The sequence below is a fragment of the Xyrauchen texanus genome, chromosome 1 (assembly GCF_025860055.1).
Source record: "Xyrauchen texanus isolate HMW12.3.18 chromosome 1, RBS_HiC_50CHRs, whole genome shotgun sequence".
NCBI lineage: Eukaryota > Metazoa > Chordata > Actinopteri > Cypriniformes > Catostomidae > Xyrauchen > Xyrauchen texanus.
Window position 1 is genome coordinate 56,383,351 of NC_068276.1, and position 23,290 is coordinate 56,406,640.

General features: G+C 41.6%; 1 protein-coding gene across 1 annotated transcript in view; it reads right to left on the reverse strand.

Moving 5' to 3' along the window:
* The window catches only part of bmal1b (basic helix-loop-helix ARNT like 1b), a 40,441-nt gene extending 29,172 nt beyond the window's left edge, over window positions 1–11,269 (reverse strand). Inside the window, exons 1-2 of the mRNA XM_052141676.1 lie at window positions 11,163–11,269; window positions 1,930–1,993 (exon numbers count right to left, since the gene is read on the reverse strand). The gene's annotated coding sequence lies outside the window, so the exon portion shown is untranslated. The remainder of the gene's footprint in view (window positions 1–1,929; window positions 1,994–11,162) is intronic.
* Window positions 11,270–23,290: the final 12,021 nt, after the last annotated feature.

The window sequence follows — 23,290 nt, forward strand, 5'->3', positions numbered from 1 at the left end:
GCGGCTATAGTTTCCACTTATTGTGCCTCTAGTTCTTATTCCGCTCTTTTGTTTATGTACTAGTTGACAGAATATTTCTGGTGCAACGTTGTTCACACACTTAAAAATTAGTTTTAAAAAGAAAAATTTACAAAACTGTCAAAACTCAAGATATTATGCTTCCTTAGAATGATGCAGTGATGCCATCTTACAGATTTCTGGTCCATTACTTTTAATGCTTGTTTATATAATGACTCTTGACCGTCGACTGTGAGTGACGTCTCTTCCCAAGACAAACACGCCCCATAGCATAATCCCACCCTAGACCCTGATTGACAGGTTTCCGTGTAAGGCATCAATGGAAATACTAAGGGAATTAGTATTCCATTTGAGTTTTGGCTGGCTACATACGCGACGCTGAGAGAGTGAAAAAGCAGACGTGGTAATTGAAATTGCTATTTAAATATGACAGGGCCAAAACTCGTAAGATATGGGAAACACAGTTGCAAACGGACTTTTCTTTTCCATTTGAAATCTGGCAGTCACTGTGCATTCGCTTAAACGAAAATGCAAACGGTAATGCGCGATTTGCAATTGCGTTTGGATTATGTCACATTTTATGCGTCCACAAATTGAAAACGCAATTGCAAATACAATTTGCAATTCCTTTTGAATAATGTCCGGAAAATCATTCCATAATTTTCAATGGCCATGAGAATAGTATTACTCAAGAGTTAACAGATATGTCGCACAGGCAGCAGAGTGATCAGATCACATTAATTCTTTCAATATCCCAGAAATAATAAAAATTTCCTTCTTGAGCTAAATTCCTTCCATATACATTAGGAGCATAAACAATGAGCCTGTTGTATTACATAATTAATGGTGGAGAATTTTTCATAAAATCTAATCTAACATTGGTCATTTATCCTACTAAATACTAACTAAGCACATATAGGCCATCTTTACACTGCCAAGGTGGCACAGAAGCTGCATTTAAACTGGCATTTAGATGCATTTATACAAACTGTTTAATGCTGCTCAGAGCAGGCATAAATGCATTTACACAGATATTACAATTGCATACATAATATGAGATTAACATTTAAAATATAACATTGTTAATATAGAAATATGAAATCAAGGAAAATATGATATTATACCTTAAATATTAAACTAAATTATTAAATATAAGCTCAATCATGACAAAAAACAAAGTTTAAGGCTACTCTGATGTGGGTTAGAGAAAGGTTTAGACTGGCTTTCGTGCTGCAGAATTTTAAGCAGTCACAGAGCAGGATCACATTTTCCTAGATGGTCCATACATTAAAAAACTGTTCGAAAATATGTTTTATACTGTAGCAACATTAGCAAACGTGTTACTACATTAAAATTACCAAGCCTAGCTCACTGCTTACCAGTTAACAATCACTGCAAACATTCAAACATAACATTATATAGCTGCTACATGAGCCACCGATACATTAAAATGATTTTCCAGGACATTTGACATTTTCTTTCATTTTCCAGGTGTTTTCCATGACTGTAAAATTAGTCATAAATGGACATGTGGGAAACCTATCAAGTTTTGACTCACTGAAAATCTTTGTCATAATGGTTTGGGACAACATGAAATAAATTATGGCAGCATTTTCCTTTTTGGGTCAACTATGCCTTTAAATTCGTTATTTGAGGGTTGGGTATTGATAGATTTATCAATTTGATTTGATATAAATTCATAAGGGTATATTTCAGTTATATCTGGTCACACCGTGCAAAATTTAGTCTCATGTGAGGGATTTACTCGCATTGTAGAAAAACCCATTAAAGGTTATATTTTGGGATATAAGAATCGATTTCAAGATGCATCAGAAAATCACTATTTTTAACCAGTCCCATGAGGCATTCATTCCACACTACAAATACCCAAGTATCCAAGAGCACACATACCTCAGATAGCAGCCGTCTCCTCACAGCACTGGCTTCTGCTGAAATCCACAAAAAGGCACTGGACCTGAGAGAGGACAGGGACAGAGACAAAAACAAAGTGCATGAAAGTTAGTTGAGCAACATTATCTCACTGAAGAGCTGTGATAAGTGTATAAGGAGTCATCATTAGTAGTAACAAATGTTGTGATGAGTATTGTCTGTGACTGCAAGGACAGCAGATGGGCCTTGTGCAGATGGTGAACTGAAGCAGAGGATCACGGGAGGCTAGAGGCTCTGAGTTTGGCCACACTGACTTCAGCAGAGAGGCAAGCTGCTTAACTGACCCACCGCAATCCCTAACATACGACCGCCCTGAGCACCAGATGCAGTCATAGCATGACTGACCTCCATTGCAACAGGTGTCATAATACCATGAATACTGTATCATGTATCATGTATACATGGTATGATGTACCAATCATTCTGCATCATGGTTTATAGCAAAGTACCATGGTGTTACAATTTGATACCTTCACCGTATACCATGATCCTGCCACACTCAAAACAATTTAACAATTTAAATGTTCAATGAACTTAATAAAATTAAGAAAAATTCCCATTTAAATGAAAAAAAAAAAAAAAAAAAAGAATAAAACATTTTTATTTACAGAAACCAAATGTCCCCACAAGAACCTTAAAACCTGAGATCACCTACCTTGGGGTGCCCAGCCAGCAGTCCCCACGAGGGGAATAGCTTATTAAACATACTAAATGATGTTTGTTTTTTTTATGTAAAAATACAAAAAGGTTTCTGTGAGGGTTAGGGGATAGAAATGATCGTTAGATCTGTATAAAATGCATGGAAGTCTATGGAGAGTCCCCACGATGATATAAAAACATGTTTGTGTGTTTGAGTGTGTTATGTTGTGGATTAACCCCATTTCTTCCCTTTATCTGGCGATGTATCTCAAAGGAGACGCACAATTCAAAATGTGCTAAATAACACTATGAACAACTTCTTCTGCATCTTAAGACAATGTTCACAATATTAGCAGTTTTATTGTTTTGCTTTCTGAAGTAAGATTAATTACTATATAATTACTATATAATTAATTCTCACAAAGTCAGCATTTTCTGCGTCATGGTCCAGGTTGGACTTAGTTCAGAAAATCTGAACAAAGTCATGTGACCCACAAACTCGAAACAGACCCAACTATAATAAATGACAACAAGATTGGGTAAGAAACTCCCTATAAGACACCTGTTTTAGGGTTAATGGAATAAAAGTAAATTTGACTTAATTTCATGATATAATATTGAATGAACTGAGAGAATAAATGTAAATGTAAATGAAAAATTGTCGTAACTTCAACATACAAATCAGATGTACATGTATTTAAATAAGTTTAGTCAACTTTAAAAATGAACATTGTACTAGTTTGTGTTACGGGACTCTGCAAATGGTCAAAATTAGAATAGAGTGGGGGATAAAGGTGGTCACATGGTCAAGGAAAGGATAAATGTTCAATTTAACTTATGCTAAGGGCTCTTCTCTTTCTCTTCTCTCTGGGCTCTGCTCTTGGGTGACATAGTATAAATATTTGTTTCATATACACTGGCAGCTAAATGTTTGGAATAATGTACAGATTTTGCTGTTTTGGATGGAAATTGGTACTTTAATTCACCAAAGTGGCATTCAACTGATCACAATGTCTAGTCAGGTCATTACTGATGTATAAAACAGCACCATCACTATTTGAAAAAAGTCATTTTTGATCAAATCTAGACAGCAGCATCACTCCAACACCTTATCCTTGAGTAATCATGCTTGATACTAGAAAATCACTTGCCATTATATCAAACACAGTTGAAAGCTATTTGGTTCATTAAATGAAGCTTAACTTTGTCTTTGTGTTTGTTTTTGAGTTGCCACAGTATGCAATAGACTGACATGTCTTAAGGTCAGTATTAGGTCAAAAATGGCAACAAAACAAAAACGGCTTTCTCTAGAAACTCATCTGTCAATCATTGTTTTGAGGAATGAAGTTTATACAATGCTTGAAATTGCCAAAAAACTAAAGATTTCTTACAAAGGTGTAACTACAGTCTTTTAATACAAAGCACAACTGTCTCTAACAAGGACAGAAAGAGATGTGGAAGTCCAGATGTACAACTAAACAAGAAGATAAGTACATCAGAGTCTCTAGTTTGAGAAATAGACGCCTCACATGTCCTCCGCTGACAGCTTCATTGAATTCTACCTGCTCAACACCAGTTTCATGTACAACAGTAAAGAGAAGGTGGTGGCGTAGTGGCTAAAGCACAGGGCTGTTAATCAGAAGGTTGTTGGTTCGAACCCCACAGCCACCACCATTGTGTCCTTGAGCAAGGCACTTAACTCCAGGTTGCTCTGGGGGATTGTCCTTGTAATAACTGCACTGTAAGTCGCTTTGGATAAAAGCGTCTGCCAAATGCATAAATGTAAATGTAAGACTCAGGGGTGCAGCCTTATGGGAAGAATTGTAAAGAAAAATCCAGAAAATCACAAAGAAACAGTTAGAGTGGGCAAAGAAACACAGACATTGGACAACAGATAATTGGAAAAGAGTGTTATGGATCTTAACCCCATTGAGTTTTTGTGGGATCAGCTAGACTGTAAGGTGCGTGAGAAGTGCCCAACAAGACAGTCACATCTATGGCAAGTGCTACAGGAAAGTGTGGGGTAAAATATCACATGAGTATCTGGACAAACGGACAGCTCGAATGTCAAGGATCTGCAAAGCTGTCATTGCTGCACGTGGAGGATTTTTTGACGAGAAATCTTTGAAGTAGTTTAAGAAGTTCTGATTTATTTTCATTTTTTTTTTTTTTTAATTTTGCGCAGCAAGGAGAGTCACGTGAGCGCACAAGAGCATGCAGAGGCCTAGCGCGTTCTCCTAGAACTGTCCTCACTCTGTTCTAAGTGTCTTGGTAGCAGCAATTACCAATATGTAGAAAATAGCAGGGGAAAAAATCCACTTCATGAATTTCACAGTGGCAGCAGCATTTTAAGTATCCTTGCACGTTATGCAAAGTAAATGAAATTCAAAAAGATTTCGATTTAATGTTGTGAAAATTTGTAATTCACACATTGGAACACAGTAAATCAACAGTTTATTTCTGTTGGACTGTCCATCCCTCTCCGCGGATCTCGCTCCGTGGATCTCTCTCATCTGTCTCCGTGGATCTCGCTTCGTGGATCTCCTTGCAGCAAAGACACTGTTAAATATGAATCTCTCTCATCTCTCTCCGTGGATCTCTCTCCGTGGATCTCTCTCCGTGGATCTCTCTCCGTGGATCTCTCTCCGTGGATCTCTCTCTGTGGATCTCTCTCCGTGGATCTCTCTCCGTGGATCTCTCTCCGTGGATTTCTCTCCATGGATTTCTCTCCGTGGATTTCTCTCCGTGGATCTCTCTCCGTGGATCTCTCTCCGTGGATCTCTCTCCGTGGATCTCTCTCATCTCCACTGTGGATCTCTCTCCGTGGATCTCTCTCCGTGGATCTCTCTCCGTGGATCTCTCTCATCTCTCTCCGTGGATCTCTCTCCGTGGATCTCTCTCATCTCTCTCCGTGGATCTCTCTCCGTGGATCTCTCTCATCTCTCTCCGTGGATCTCTCTCCGTGGATCTCTCTCATCTCTCTCCGTGGATCTCTCTCCGTGGATCTCTCTCATCTCCCTCTGTGGATCTCTCTCATCTCCCTCCGTGGATCTCTCTCCGTGGATCTCTCTCATCTCCCTCTGTGGATCTCTCTCCGTGGATCTCTCTCATCTCTCTCCGTGGATCTCTCTCCGTGGATATCTCATCTCTCTCCGTGGATCTCTCTCATCTCTCTCCGTGGATCTCTCTCCGTGGATCTCTCTCATCTCTCTCCGTGGATCTCTCTCCGTGGATCTCTTTCATCTCTCTCCGTGGATCTCTCTCCGTGGATCTCTCTCATCTCTCTCCGTGGATCTCTCTCATCTCCCTCTGTGGATCTCTCTCCGTGGATCTCTCTCCGTGGATCTCTCTCCGTGGATCTCTCTCCGTGGATCTCTCTCATCTCTCTCCGTGGATCTCTCTCCGTGGATCTCTCTCATCTCCCTCTGTGGATCTCTCTCCGTGGATCTCTCTCCGTGGATCTCTCTCCGTGGATCTCTCTCCGTGGATCTCTCTCATCTCTCTCCGTGGATCTCTCTCCGTGGATCTCTCTCCGTGGATCTCTCTCCGTGGATCTCTCTCATCTCTCTCCGTGGATCTCTCTCCGTGGATCTCTCTCATCTCTCTCAGTGGATCTCTCTCATCTTGCTCATTTCTGTAGCCTACAGGTATTTTCTTACTGTACTTTGAGTATCAGTCAGTTTGAGTCTTGTTTGGGTTGTCTAATTTTATGTTTATATCCACACTCTTAATTCACATATTTGGCCTGATATCCACCTACTGTATATTACACATCACAACCAATTTAGTAGCAAGGTCTCCTCTCTCAGGGATTCATATATATTTAACATTCAGCCAATAATCAAATCTTTAATTCAGCGACTAAATCTATGATCCTGCTTGTGAAAACACTACACATGGCCTAAAAGTTGCATGACAGCATGACAAAAATCGTTTCACACAACTCTTCCCTTAAAATCACGTGTGTAAATGGCAGATCGGCTGAGGTTAATATGATGTACATACTGTGCAAATGTTTTAGGCACATAAGATGTTTCACAAAAACATTTGTCTTAAGATGGTTATTTATATCGGCTACTTTAGTGTGCCAATAGGAAAAAACATTTTATAATCCCAAACATTAATTTTTCAAATAGAATAGATGAACAGGGAGCCCTGCTACAGATGACATTGAACATCGAGTCAGTCTGGGATTACATGAAGAGACAGAAGTAATTGAGATAGCCTAAATAAATAAAAGAACTGTGGCAAATTCTCCAAGAAGCTTGGAACATCTTATCTGCCAACAACCAAGAAAACTGTATCCAGGTGTAAGTAGGAGAATTGGTGCTGTTTTGAAGACAAAAGTGTTCACACCACATATTGATTTTAAACATTAACATGTTATTTTAAAACCATGATGGTAAAAACAGCTATTTTTCATTTTTGAGTTGGGGCCAGTGCAAATTTTGGCAGGGCAAGTAATAATCTGAAGCACTAGCCAGACCGGGCCAGTAGACAAAATCCTTAGCGTTGAGCCCTGTAATATTTAGACTCCTTCAAATCTAAAGTAGCAATTTTCACATGTTTGAATTCTTTTTTTTTTAATTACTGTATAATTTACTTAATATTTTCACGCTTTAAACGTATTCAATGTAGAAAGTTCTTAATCTTTTCTGCTATATTTACATCACCACAATTTTTTTATTTTTTTCAGTGCAGAGGACAACATCTTGCCAATGAGTTTTAAATCAAGATACCCAACCAGGCACGCGGGGTCCTTAACATCCAACATACAAGCCACAATGACAGTGACGCTCAACTATCATTGGAAATAGATGCACTCACGTGACAAAGTAAATCCCCAAAGGGCAAACAAACACAACACCACCAGTGCAAATACTGCAATAAAAAGAAAATATAAAGACATTAATTCAAAGTTTATACTTATGCCATGGTGCATGCTGGGAACCTGACATCACATGTACATCTGGATATGGCCAATTATTAAAAAACGTTAGTTATCCCAACGCAAAAGGATTAAAATACTTCCATTTTACAAATTTAAACTGATTGCACACAATTCAATTTGACACAAAACAAAATCAATAATTGTGTTACATAAGCTCATTTAAGTAACTCAATTCAACAAGTAGCAAACATTCATCTTTGTGAGTGCACACTGCACAGTATTTCTTGTAAGGAAAGTTTGCAATCTATTTCCTTTGTCCAGATAGTCCAATATCCATCAATTTAATTTTTACTTCCTATATGTCTGCCCAGAAATGAGTCTATATATATTAGCAATAAAACATTTTCGAAAACATTTCCTTTCTGTTTTATCAGTTAGTTCCTGGTGACACATCTACAGCAATAAAAATGTATATAACATAATAAAGATCCGTCATCTGTACAGGAACTTATGTGTTTACCCCATGTCAAATGTGAAGATTATTGTAAACACTGGGACAAAAACAAAAGGACTGAAACATAAACTAGACTTTACTACATACTGGTCTTTGTAGAGGAATGTTTTCTAAAAGACAGCAGCACATAATCCACTCAGCAGCTCAGCTGTTTGTTGGAATCAAATCATTAGCACTTGTACATGCTTCTACTTTTATTTCAAGAGTTTTCACTCATACTGAGGCATTCAACTGTCTGCTGTGGTGGAAACCCAGGTGTTGATGTCTGTAGACCAATGAATCTCCTTGTCAAAGTCTGTATATGAGACAGATCTCTATGAGAGGGTGAATGAAGGATTAAAGATGTTAAAGATACCTCACTAACCCCATCTTTGTTTAGGAATGTTCTTATCCCTGACAAAGCCAATGCTAATGAATTAATGCATGGAGAAACATCGTGTAAGAAAGAAAGAACCATTTATGATTTGATGATATGATCATTTACTCACCCTCATGCCATCCCAGATGTGTATGACTTTCTTTCTTCTGAACACAAACAAAGATTTTTAGAAGAATATCTCAGCTCTGTAGGTCCATACAATGCTAGCGAATGGTAACCAAAACGTTGAAGCACCAAAAATCACATGAAGACAGCATAAATATTAACTCATGCGACTCTCTTCTGAAGAGATCTAATTGGTTTTGGAGACCAAAAACACCAAAACATAACTCCTTTTTCACTATAAAATGTAACATCAGCAGCCTCAATAGCAATCATTATTCTAAGCTCGATTACACATCCTAGTGCCATGCATGCTTCAAGCACTAGGAAGTATATTTTGGTCTGTTCTCACCCAAAATCTATTAGATCACTTCATAAGACATGGATTAAAGCACTGGAGTTATGTGGATTACTTTTGTTTTATGCTGCCTTTATGTGCTTGTTGGAGCTTCAAAGTAGGGCTGCACAATATATCGTTTCAGCATCGACAGCGCGATGTGCGCATCCGCAATAGTCACATCGCAGAATGTGCGATGTAGTAAGATAAACATATAGTCTACAATATTTTTTTTCCAATAGGAAAAGTAGCATTATATCTGTCTGATATTATGTAATTTACTCCGATTTATAGGTTCACAGATACACCGAGTTTATTATCATTTTTTGTTTTAAACGTTCATTGCTGCACGCTGTTGACGTGCAGGTTCTGCTTATGCTTGATGAAACGATGAGCGAGGAACAGGCGAAAAGAAATGTAGGATTTGGTTGCGAAATTAAATGCATTGTCAGTTATATGGAAATATTTTGTCTACAGACGAGATAATGTTGACCAAAAATAGGTACTTTGTCGCGAGTGTCTTGCAATTGTTGCCACAACACGAGGAAACCCGACCAATTTGTTTGATCATTTAAGTCAGCACCACAAATCTTTGTATGTCGAGTGCAAAGCCAGATCTAAATGCCGTCCAAAGCAAAAAAAACTATTTCAGATGTCTTTGCCAGTGTTACACCATACGAGAAAGTTTCCAAACGGCAGACAAAAATCACAGATTCAGTAACATTTCACCTTGCGAAAGACATGGTACCAATTAACACATTTACCAAAGAGGGTTATAAAAACATGATCCGGTCACTTGACAAGCGGTATGAAATACAATCACGCAACTATTTTTTAAGTTATTTCTTTTATAAATATTTTATGTTGTATTTTTTTGTATATTTTGTGTATAGCTGCACTCCCAACCCCCCAAAGGGTTTAAATTAAAATATATTTATTGTTTACATTTCTTTAAAAAAAAAATTTGTAATCTAAATTACTTATTTTGTCATTCACATTAATGCCCTACTGAGATAATGAAACTTAGTGTAATGCTCTGTTTTAACCTGGTTGGAGTACAGAGATAAAGCCTCCTGTAATATCATGGATCCCTTCTAGACACTTAATTCACAAATGAGCCCCTATATTTTAGGGGAAGCAACATGCATTATTAATATCATAACATGTTAGATCATTGACTTTAGGGTGAATTGATAGAGGAGTATTACATGAGTACAATGGAACCATGGTGAATTAAACAGTGTATTAATTATTATAATAAAATAATCTACCCAAAATAAGTCAAAACGTAAAAAGCCATTTTCAGTTTCTTTTTTTAATTAACATTTTCCATGAAGATGCAGTTCCCTACAAAATCACCCCAATCATTCTAGAATAATTATTTCTTCTCAAATAGAGCTATTCAAGTCATCTGGCAAAGTCATCCTGTATTTTGTCATAGAGCATATATATATATATATATATATATATATATATATATATATATATATATATATATATATATATATATATCACAGAAAAACTAAATATCGCAATGTCAGTTTTTTCCAATATCGTGCAGCCCTACTTCAAAGTTGTCACCATTCGCTTGCATTATATGGACCTAAAGAGCTGAGATATTCCACTAAATAGCTTCGTTTGTGTCACACATGGCATGAGGGTGAGTAAATGAGAGAATTTTGTGGATTTATTGGGTGAACTATTCCTTTAAACTCTAAGAGACTGGTCATGATCATTTGGATCAAAGAAAACTCACACAATTTTTTATATTTGCTCTGTAATGCCCAAAAATGCTGCACGCGCTTGAGATATCTCGCTGCACGCCCTCTTGATGCCCCAAAATTATAACTGGGTAGGAAGCTCGCCAGGTTGAGTGTGTTTACCTTGAAAAATGTTGGTTATAGCTTTTAGTATCCTGACACACCGGAACGTGTCGTTCATTCTGTGAAGACTGTATAACGGCTCGTGATCACTTTATCCAAGTGAATATTTAAAGCAACAAACCTCAACGTGCTTAAATGGCAAGTTTGCGCATGAGATTTACCTGAACAATTACAATTTCTTCAGAAATATAACTGACACGCAGTCATTAATCAGAGTAAAAAGACAGCTTGCGTTTTACAGAAGAAAAAAAATAGGGGACAAAAATCGCTGATAGAAATAAATGTCGAAAACTACACAGCTGTGAATTAAAAAATAAATAAAAAAGTTAAATTAATCTCGCTCTTGTGACAACCCAGTGAATTAACAATCAACACAGAAGAAAATAAAGAATTAAATACATAACTCCACTCATTTTAGCCAGTTTTCAGATCAGAATGGTCTTACTTACATGAAGAAGGCAGAAAAGCACATGCATGATCAGGCCAATATGGACGGCGCTCGCTATACCAGTAATAATATATATTCGTTATGACCTACTTCCATCCCGCAGGCGACCACTAACCTACTTATTGAGCCAATCACATTCATGTATAGACTAAGCGCTGTCTTCTCTACCCAATCAGAACGCGCTCAACGATTTTAACAGCCAATGAGAACACTCAGCGAAAGATTGTAGCCAATAGAAACTGACCACAATATTGCAACAGCATCATAACAACAACAACAACAACACTACTGTATAACAATAAAGTGCTAGTGGTCTTTTCCGGAAACAAAGCAAAATGTTGTTTGTGTCAGGCTGATTATTTTATTGATCAGATTTAAAGCTTGCCATAAATAAAAAGGTTCAGCCTTACAGTACAATGTAAAGTTTGGTTATTACGTCACGCTGCTCTAACGTGGCTGCAGTCATTATGGCGATAATAACTGAGGATTAATGTATTTAAGCAGCACGCAGTTCAATGACATTTTGTTTTGACGGGTTACAGGTTTAAATACGTATACTACCTATCTTATAGTGGTGATCATAGGCGATGGGTTTTAAGTAATTAACGCTTGTGATGCCTATATGTAAATTATTATGTGAGATATACGATTAATTTGGTATAAAAAAAACATATATCTATATCTATATATATATATATATATCTCTCTCTCTCTCATATATATATATATATATATATATATATATATATATATATATATATATATATATATATATATTAGCGAGCCTTGTTAAGTTTTTTTATTCAGGAAAAAGTAGGCTACACCTTTCAGACAACAGCAAAACAATCACTTACATAAGTTATCCACGAGAAGGCGCCAAAACAACATTATTAGACACATGAACGGTTAGTTTTGCATTAGAAATGAAAGCAGTGAATAGAAAATTATCTCCATGTACCAGCTCTAATAATACTTCCTCTGGGCGATTAATGTTTCAAACAGTCTACAATATATGCAAGCAATGATTTGAACTGCAGACATGCTCTATTCACCTTAATAATATGCTTTAGTTTGACCATGGAGGATGGGAAATACCCCATGAGACCATTCAAATGTGTTTAAAGGGCAGACAGATCCATTGAGTCACTGCTCTTCTATTAGGATTGCTGGTCAGGCCCTCTTGGGATTTCTATGATGCCAGTGGTAGTTCAGCATATGTTTATGTAAATAAGGCAGCTAGTGTTTAAAGATAAGACAAACTGAAGCACTTGCACCGTTATCCTTTCTGCCAGGAGACTGTTGTTTGAAATGCTACACAAATGTGAAATTGAAATGTGATTAAAGAATGCTGGGAACTTGCAAGCATTGTTCAATATGAAATTGTTTGTTCAGACGTGTTTGGCATGTTGGGACAAATTTTGGGGCAAATATAGTTGCAACGCATGTTTATGTAGATTTATTTCTGTTTCTTCCACTAATGCAATCACTTCGGTATTAAAGTAATGTCAATAAAATAATCTTTGCAACATGTTTTGTCTGATTTTGTTCAATAACAATAAATTGTCTCCTACTGAACATTTTTAGTTCAAGCTACTTTTTTATAATTTTTGGGAGAAATGTTTACAAGTTGGATATTTTACAGTGCAGTCTGTTTGAGGACCTGTTTGATTTCTGTGTTTTGAATTGAAAAAACTAAAATTCCACATTCATTGCGGAACCGACATCAAATATTCATATATATAAATTTGCACAAAGCCATTAAAAAATATTGCTTACTTGATTAGGCTAGTATAGTTACATTTATATTTTCATTTATGCATTTGGCAGACGCTTTTATCCAAAGCGACTTACAGAGGTCTTATTACAGGGACAATCCCCACAGAGCAACCTGGTGCCTTGCTCAAGGACACAATGGTGGTGGCGGTTTGGATTGAACCAGCAACCTTCTGATTACCATATTACCATTTATGTGCTTTAGACCACTACACATCACCACCCATATAGTTGCAGTTTTGCAGAGCTTTTGCCTATAAAACTGTATATGAATCACTGTTTACAATCAAAGATTTAATTTTTTAGAAGCAATGCTAAACAATACCCAAATTGTCAAAATAATGATAATAATAATCATCATTCCAGGTTGCAGAACATAAGGAGATTAGGATGAGCAAATATTACCGAACACATCTGAATTAATCTGAATGCAGGTGTTTGTAAATGCATTTTATTTGGCCTTCGTTTTAATTTACACTGAATTAAAGGAATATTCCGTGTTCAATACAAGTTAAGCATAATCAACAGCATTTGTGGCATAACGTTGATAACCACAAAAATGTATTTTGACTGGTCCGTACTTTTCTTTAAAAAAAGCTAAGATCACATTTACAGTGCGACACTATACAATGGAAGTGAATGGGGGACATTTTTGGAGGGTTTAAATGCAGAGAAATGTGAAGCTTATAATTTTATAAAAGCACTTACATTAATTCTTCTTTTTTAAAACTTGTGTACTATTTGACTTTGTAAAGTTGTTTAAATTGTAGTTTTTACAGTCATTTTAGGGGTTTAGGGCTTACAGTATTATGCCATCATGGTAAAATATTTAACTTAATTTGAAGGAAATTGGATATAACTACTCAGAACAGGTTAGTAAGCGAGTTTATCACACTAAAATCATGTTACACATGATTGGCTATAATGTGGCAATCATTTTGAAACTGACTTCCATTGTTTTGTTTTTTTGTGGTACTCAACATTATACCACAAATGCTGTCAATTGATACATGAATTGTATTGGACCTGCAACATTCTTTTAAACTAATTATCTGTCTTTCTATTAATTTTATTGAATTGTGTCAGTCGAGTATTGTTATCAAGAATCAAAAACAGTTAAAGTGATAGGCTACTCTAAAATTACAATTACTTACTCATTTACTCACCCTCATGCCATCCCAGATGTTTATGACTTTCTTTCTTCAGTAGAACATAAATTAAGATTTTTAGAAGAATATCTCAGCTCTGTAGGTCCATACAATACAAGTGAATGGTGACCAAAACGTGTAAGCTCCAAAAAGCAGCATAAAAGGCAGCATTTAATTGATTTTGGATGAGAACAGACCAAAATGTTACTCTTTTTTTCAATATAAATCTTGACATCAGCGGTCATAATGATGAGCTTGAAATCACGATCATGACTAGAGACTGCAATGGCAAAAAAGAACAGTGAAAAAGGTGCTATATTTTAGTCTGTTCCCACCCAAAAACCAAAAGGAGATATGGATTAAACCACTGGAGTCTTACTCCATTACTATTCTATGCTGCCTTTATGTGCTTTTTTTGGAGCTTCAAAGATTTGGTCACCATTCCCTTGCATTGTATGGACCTACAGAGCTGAGATATTTTTCTAAAAATCTTTGTGTTAGGTTGAAGAAAGAAAGTCATACACATCTGGGATGACAATGGGATGGATCTGGTAAATGATGAGAGAATTTTTGGGCGAACTAACCCTTTAAAGCAGGGATGGATTACCGACAGGGCCAGTGCACAGGGGCCCTTGACTACCAGGGGCCCCGGGGCCTTTGCAAGTCAAAATCAGTCCCTGCTTTAAAGTAATTGAGGAAACAAATAGAATAAAAAAACACCCCTAATGTGCCAATTATACTGTGCATTTAGCATCCAAATGAACACCTTTAAAGAGGCACAAACAAATTTACACTTTAAATGTCAAAGTCCCGGCTGAAGGAAAGTGCTTGAAATGACTCTGTTTCAGTCCGTTTCTGTTTATTCTGTTTTGTGTTGTTTGCTTGGCACGGTGTGTGACGAGTTGGTGACAGCTCCTTTTCAAGGGACAGAAAAGAAAAGTGATTGGTGTGCAAACAGCCTTGCAGCCACCGTAAGGAACCACTGACATTGTTGTGCTTGAATTGTGTGACATGAAATACACATGAAGCGCAGGTGATTCTTACATCACATGCAAACAATAAAACACTATGCAATAAAACTAAGCAGGTGTATTATTTTTCAAGGTCTCTTGTGCAAATGCTTTTCTTTTACATTCTAACTACTATAAAAAAAAGGCAAAGGCTACTGACAGTACTCTGATGCAGACAAACATGCATGGAAGTGGATGAGGATTAAGCCTTTTCGCTTTGGAAGGCCTCTCAACATGACTCAAAGAGCATTCTCCCTGATGTTTGGGAGAAGGTGCATTAATGGTTCTGTTGTGCAAACAAATGGTCAGGAATCCAGGATGAACGTTTCTGCAGTTTAAATCGTATGAAGGAGAATTGCCAGTCAAATATTTGTTTTGAAATGACTAATTTGTATGTTTTTGCTTGTCACAACATAAAAATAATAGTTTACTGTGTATGAATCTGAATAATTGAAAAAACATGAATCTGGTAAAACTGTGCTAATTTCAAGCATATTAGCTAGAATCAGAGTTGAAATTGGAAGTAATGTGAAATGATCTATTTATAAATTCATGGCTGAATCAGTCCATATCAAAGTGCATGCAACATATTCAAATGAAAGGCATTTAAAATACTGCTGGGATAAAGCTTTCCAAACATACAGTCAAACAGAACAGGTGGGTCTGGCATTAAGTGATTAACAGAATGTTTTCAATGCAAATTGGATTCAAACAAACATGCTAAGGTCAGTATAAACCAACAGTTGCTCAATATTAGAAACTACATATTTCTGTAAAATCGCTCTAAACGAATCTGTCTAAAATTCTGAAGACATGCAATTATATCAATAATTCACATTTATTTTCTACATTTTAACAGAAATAAAAATATGCACAACAAATCTGCCCTCGGGCATTTGTCTAACAAAAGTAACTTGCACATCCTGTATACTGTAAGTAAAACGTCTAGGTTACGTATGTAACCTCCGTTCCCCGATGGAGGGAACGAGACGTTGTGTCAGAGAAGCGACACTAGGGGTCTCTCTTGAGCGCCGATATTCACCTCTGAACTATGAAAAAAGGCCAATGAGAGTTGGCACCCAGTATTTGCATGTCCCGCCCCCGGACATACGGGTATTTAAGCGGCGCAAATACGGGAGTTCATTCAGGATTTATCTGAGGAGCCGGAAATGGTCCAGCCACAACAGTGGCTCGGCTCAGCGACGTGGCAGGGGAGACACAACGTCTCGTTCCCTCCATCGGGGAACGGAGGTTACATACGTAACCTAGACGTTCCCCTTCTGTCGCTCTCTCCACGTTGTGTCAGAGAAGCGACACTAGGGGTCCACTTATAAAAGTGCCATGCGCTGAGCCGTGTACGTGAACTACTGATAGAGGAGCGAGCAGGTATTCTTACGTGCAGGACGACCAACTGTATCAGGCTGCACGTCCCCTTCCCCAATGCCCCAAGCCATCAGGATTCCTTATCGTTACCCTGGAGGGGGGAACAAGGTGCTGGCCGCCAACCTGGGAACGGGCCAAGCCTGGCCGGGCCTCTTTTCTCTCTATGTTTCTCGCAAAGAGCAACTAAGGCCGGGGCCCTTACACGCATTGAGGGAAGGGGGTCTTAGCCCTTATTCAGGGTGGAGAAGACCCTGCGGAGGCCACGCCTACCCGAGAGGGGAGGCAAGTATAAGTGGCAAAACCATCAGAAGCCTGACTTAGGGCCTATGTGGAAACGTTGGTGTGGTGGTGGATCCAGCCTCATAGAGGGGGGAACATACAGCACGGCAACCGAGGCAGCCGTGACTGCCTAAGGGAAACACGGGAGAGAACCGTGGTGTTACACACAGGGGGAGTCCGAAGGAGGCCTTACCTGTGGAGCACCTATACCAGTACAGGGTAGCTTGTGGTACCCGCAGTGGCTTGGGTCGGCGAGTTCCTCCGCTGAACTGCGACCCACGAGGGCTAGGGAGGAATCAACCAGTGTCCCAAATCTGGGATCTCCTGGGAATGAAGGCACACTGTTTCCCCTGGTTAGGGGGAAGGGCGCTAGGTGCAAGCGATTCACCCGGTCAGATCATGGGCGTGCTACCGAGTTCTACGGGCTCGGTACCTGAGAAAACACGGGACGATACTGACTCAACTCGGAGATTGTAGAATCTCGCAAAAGTGTTAGGTGTTGCCCAGTCCGCTGCTCTACAAATGTCTGCTAGGGCAATGCCCCTAGCCAGTGCCCATGAGGACGCAACACTCCTGGTGGAGTGGGCTCGGACCCGCAAGGGGGGGGCACGGCCTGGGTGTGATAAGCCAGGGAAATGGCGTCGACAACCCAGTGGGCGAGTCTCTGCTTGGAGACAGCATTCTCTTTCTGCTGTCCCCCAAAGCAGACGAAGAGCTGCTCAGAGCGTCTGGTGCTCTGTGTGCGGTCCAGATAAATACGCAAAGCGCGTACTGGACACAGCAGTGAAAGGGCTGGGTCTGCCTCCTCCCGGGGCAGCGCTTGCAGGTTCACCACCTGATCCCTGAAGGGTGTGGTAGGAACCTTGGGCACATAGCCCGGTCGCGGTCTTAGGATCACGAAAGTGTCTGCCGGACCGAACTCCAGGCAAGCGTCGCTAACAGAGAACGCATGCAGGTCCCCGACCCTCTTGATGGAAGCGAGTGCGATCAGCAGGGCGGTCTTGAGAGAGAGGGCCCTGAGTCCAACTGAGTCAAGCGGCTCGAAGGGGGGTCTCTGGAGTCCCGTAAGGACGACTGAGAGATCCCAGGAGGGAAACAGGTTAGGCCGGGAGGGAGTTATCCTCCGGGCACCTTTTAGGAACCTGACGATTAAGTTGTGCTTACCAAGAGACTTGCCGTCTACCGTGTCGTGGTGGGCCGCGATAGCAAACAAACATGTTTGATCTTCTGCATCCCGTCCAAGGGCCAGACGTGGAGGTTCCAGAGGTCTGGGTGCGGGTGCCAGAGCATGCCCCGTCCCTGAGAAAGAAGGTCCTTCCTCAGGGGAATTCGCCAGGGAGGGGCTGTCGTGAGGAGCGTGAGGTCCGAAAACCAAGTCCGGGTGGGCCAGTAAGGGGCTACCAGAATGACTTGCTCCTTGTCCTCCCTGACCTTGCATAGCACCTGTGCAAGAAGGCTCACTGGGGGAAATGCGTACTTGCGCAGCCCCGCAGGCCAGCTGTGTGCCAACGCGTCTGCCCCGAGGGGATCCTCTGTCCGGGCATACCAGAGCGGGCAGTGGGAGGTTTCTTGGGAGGCAAACAGGTCTACCTGAGCCTTGCCAAACTGGTCCCAAATCAGCTGGACCGACTGGGGGTGGAGCCTCCATTCTCTGCCAGGCAAGCCTTGTCTTGACAGCGTGTCCGCTATCACATTGAGGTTGCCGGGGATGTGAGTGGCGCGCAGTGACTTGAGTCGCTGCTGACTCCAAAGGAGGAGACGACGGGCGAGCTGTGACATGTGGAGGGAGCGTACTCCGCCTTGGCGGTTTATGTAGGCTACGACCGTGGTGCTGTCTGTCCTGACTAGGACGTGTTTGTTCCGAATTAACGGGAGAAACTTCTGCAGGGCAAGAAAAACAGCCAGCAGCTCTAGGCAGTTGATGTGCCAGCGCAGCGGGCCTCGGTTCCACCGGCCTGCGGCTGCGCGCCCGTTGCACATGGCGCCCCAACCCAATTTGGAGGCGTCGGTTGTGACCAGAACGCGTCGGGACACCTGCTGCAAGGGTACTCCTGCCCTTAGAAAGCAGAGGTCTGTCCAGGGTTTGAAGGTTTGGCGGCAGGCAGAGGTAACTTTTACGTTGTGCATGCCGCGGCGCCATGCTCGTCTCGGGACTCGAGTCTGGAGCCAGTGCTGAAGTGGTGTCATATGCATCAACCCCAGCGGCGCGGCCGCCGCGGAGGATGCCATATGCCCCAGGAGCTGTTGGAAACGTTTTAGCGGGACCACGGTGCCTGGCTTGAAGGAAGCGAGGCATTTCAGCACTGACTGAGCACGCTCGTTGGAGAGACGTGCTGTCATTGAGACTGAGTCTAACTCCAGACCGAGAAAAGAGATGCTCTGGACCGGGGAGAGCTTGCTCTTTTCCCAGTTGATCTGAAGCCCCAAACGGCTGAGGTGGCTGAGCACCTGGTCTCTGTGTGCGCATAGTAACTCTCGGGAGTGGGCCAGTATGAGCCAGTCGTTGTGGTAATTGAGTATGGGTATGCCGGCTTCTCGGAGCGGGGCAAGAGCTGCCTCTGCGACTTTCGTGAAGACGCGAGGGGACAGAGACAGGCCGAAGGGGAGGACTTTGTACTGATACGCCTGGCCGTCGAACGCGAACCGTAGGAAGGGTCGATGTCGAGGGCGAATTGAGACGTGGAAGTACGCGTCCTTCAGGTCTACCGCTGCGAACCAATCTAGATGCCGGACGCCAGATAGAATTTGTTTCTGGGTGAGCATTTTGAACGAGAGTTTGGACAAGGTCCGATTGAAAACTCACAGGTCCAAGATCGGTCGTAAGCCGCCGCCTTTCTTGGGTACAACGAAGTAAGGGCTGTAGAAACCCTTCTTTGTTTTGGTTGGAGGGACAGGCTCTATCGCGTCCTTTAATAGAAGGGAGGCGATTTCTTCGTGCAGGGAATGGGCATGTTGGCCGCGTACTGCGGAAAAATGTACGCCCATGAAGGGGGGCGGAGACCTGGCAAACTGAATTGCGTAACCGAGTCGAATGGTCCGGTGCAGCCAGCATGACGGGTTGGGCAGTGAAAGCCATGCCTCTAAACTCCGTGCTAGGGGCACCAAGGGGACGAGTTTTTTGGAAGTACCCGGCGGGGCTTCGCAGCGGTGCGGAACAGGTTACGCGGTGTCGGGAGGCAATGTGGCGTCCCGAGGCTCTGGTGCTGAGAATAAACTCAAAGCACTTACCTTGCTCCGCGCATCCAGCAGGGGGCGGGTTCGTGACTGAGGAGGAGGTCTGATGCTGGCGTCCTCTGGACGGCATTTAGAACGGCATTTGCGGGCCAGGTGACCCCAGAGAAAACAAGGAAATAGCTCTATAGAATGTAAAGAATTTAACAAAAAATTCTCCTCCCGGCCCTCCACCGGGGAACGGAGTGGTCTTACCAGCTCCGGAGCTAACGTCTCGGTCTCTGGGTCTGTCATCTCAGGAGCGCCTGGGAGCCTTCTGGGTCCTCAAGGGGGTCCGTGAGACCATGGGCGTGAGAGCTGGGCCCACTCACTTGTTAGTTGAGGCGGAGCACCACTTTCTTTCTTTCTTGAAAGCCGCAGGAGGACGCCCTCGGCGAGCAGACAGGGCATGGCCCCTGGCGGCAGGTTTGCGGCAGGGCAGGATGCTTTTTTTTTTTTGCTTGAAAATAGCCTTCGTCTGTTTCTTCACCGCTGAGGACTGCTGAGTGAAGTCGTCAAGTGGTGTTGCCGAATGGACGGAGCTGGGAGACGGGGGCGTTTGAGAAAGCGTGCTTTGTCTGCCTCCCGTACTGCCTGTCATCGTTGCGTTTCTGGACCATGGAGTGGCCATCGCCTGTTTGAGTGCAGTTCCTGCAGCACGTCAAGAACAGGACCACCCAAGTGCAGATTTTGAAGTGCCCTGCCCCTGTGGGCGGCTGAAGCGGCTTTTTCTCACTACAAGAAAAAGCCTACGACCGCAATGCTGTCATGGCTATGTTCTCGTACTGAAAACATAGACCATTCATAAAAACACTTGCGTGTGATCGCAACCCAAGAATGCAAGGCAGTTTTTATGGCCGTCAGAGGTGGGGAGAATCAACGCATCCAGAAACTACACAGAGGCGGAAAAAGACGCGTCCTGAGAAGGACGTTCAACGCCGCTGTGTTTTGCTCTTTTAGAGCGAAAATCACTCTTTTAGAATAACTCTTTCGAGTTGTCTGCGCTGTCGAAGCGCCCAGGGGCAAGAATGCACAGCCGTGCACGAATGAGAAAGCCGCTGTTATGCGCCATCAGATCCAACAGCATGCAGAGCGTCAGAGGATTAAACAGGAACTTGGTGTGTAACTCGCAGCAGACTGCATGCACGACCATCGGCTCCGAAGAAATTTTCTGAATGAACTCCCGTATTTGCGCCGCTTAAATACCCGGATGTCCGGGGGCGGGACATGCAAATACTGGGTGCCAACTCTCATTGGCCTTTTTTCATAGTTCAGAGGTGAATATCGGTGCTCAAGAGAGACCCCTAGTGTCGCTTCTCTGACACAACGTGGAGAGAGCGACAGAAGGGGAACTGTAGGGTTCAAGGTTTTTTTAGTGCTGTCTGTAAATGAGATGTAATGGAACAGACCTGAGACACCTTAATTTTCATCCAGCACTTTAGAGGAAACCTAATCCCTACAAATTGCTAAATAATAGCAAGTATTGAAGAATTTGTTTAAAAATCATTTGTAGAACGGTATCACGTTCTGTGACCTTGTTAGAAGATACAGGCACAAAGTATTGCCACTGGCTCATTTCAAACAAAGCAGAGAGGGTACAGAAACAACCAAAAAGAAGCAATGAAGCAAAACAGGGTGTAACACACAGATACACACAGACACACACACACTATTTTCAAGTGACTTTCCCATGCACATAAGCTAGTTTCTCCTCCACACGTAGCTGTTGTGTTTTCAATGCAAGTTATTTTCTGTGAATCAGAGGGGTCAATTGGAATCTCAAGGGTCCCCTTCGAAATTCCTCAATGGATTTTATAATGAGCATGTCTCTTGGCATTAACGAGGTGCAGTATGAGAAGGTTACCCAGTAATTATTTCCCAAAAGCCTAGAAACACCAGTATATATAGACTGACTGTTCAGTATTGTAGAGTTTGTGTAAGCTTCAACCAAACGTGCTAAGGTCAATACAACCAGTTGTTGCTCAATACTAAAAACTACATGGATGTACTATAGAACAGACTTTACAGACAACAAGCAACCATTTTGGAGGCTCACGTCCTTATGATTCTCTGAGAAGAGGCTATTGATACATTTTCTTGAAGGAAAACGTCTCTATAGCAACTTCGCTGAAAGGGAGATTCTATCTTCAACAGTTATAGAAAACTAGAAACTTGCTGCCAAAATGTCCCACAAAGTGCCTCACTACACTGCCCCAAGTCAAATGAGTTGACTTGTGACCCACCACTCTCCTACGTTCTGGTGCCAAGATATTGCTGGTACATGTTGCTATACAGTTGCTAGGGTGCCCTTGATGGTTGCTAAGGAATTGCTAGGCAGTTGCTAGGGTGACACTTAAAGACTGTTTGCTAGTCTGGGTCATGCCACATGGGAAGATACACATGCTGGACCAGATGAAAAAATGTCTGGTATAAGATGCCAATTGTCGATAAGTCAGCATAATGCGACCGATCCTAGGGTACCGGAACTCTCGGAAACAACATGCTGACTTCCCATGTGATCATGTTGGAGCAATAGTGGTAATATTGTAATAGTGGCGCCATGCTAAATTGAACAGGACTAAATCAATTTTGACAGCTGGAGTTGCTGAGACGTTGCTTACTGTAAAATTTCAAAGAGCTCACACTCAAGTCGCTATGATATTCTGGTTTCGAGATTTCTTAGTGTGAGTTAATGGGATATTTTCATCCATTTAATTGTCCATCGGAGTTGAAAAACACAAATGCTAAGCTTGCCTTTATAGAGCTTAAACAGGTCTCTGAGTGTATATGTTGCCAGCCCTTCTCGCCCCCGCTCTGAACGGGACTCGGACCGACGTCACTGGCATGGGAGGCTGGTGCACTAACGAGGATGCTAAAGGCTACAGCCTCTTGCGTCAATCGCTAGTGCACCTCTTGAGGTCAGGAGAGTGAGGTTTACACTGCACAGCTATCTACCAGCTGGCTCCCATTACATATAAAAATACATTTTCTTTTAAAGAAACTTTTGACTTTAGGTCACTCATACTTGTCAAGAAATATCAGTCCATTCTTAATTTGTGGAATGTATTACTTTGTGTTTTTGTGTTGCATTGCAAAATGTGTGACAGGGGTCTGGCGCTGCGTCACTAATAATGCTAGCCAAACCACCATAGTCCTACAGGGGGCCAATCAGTAATGGCAATAGGCTGACCTGCTCAAGCGCACCTCACCCGAATCAGTGACTTTTATGGGACTGTTAGAGCTGGAGACAGGAGGCTTTCCATACAAGTTGTTTCTGAGAGCAAAGAGATCAGGGGCCCATGATGGCAAAGTGTCCTTAGGAATTA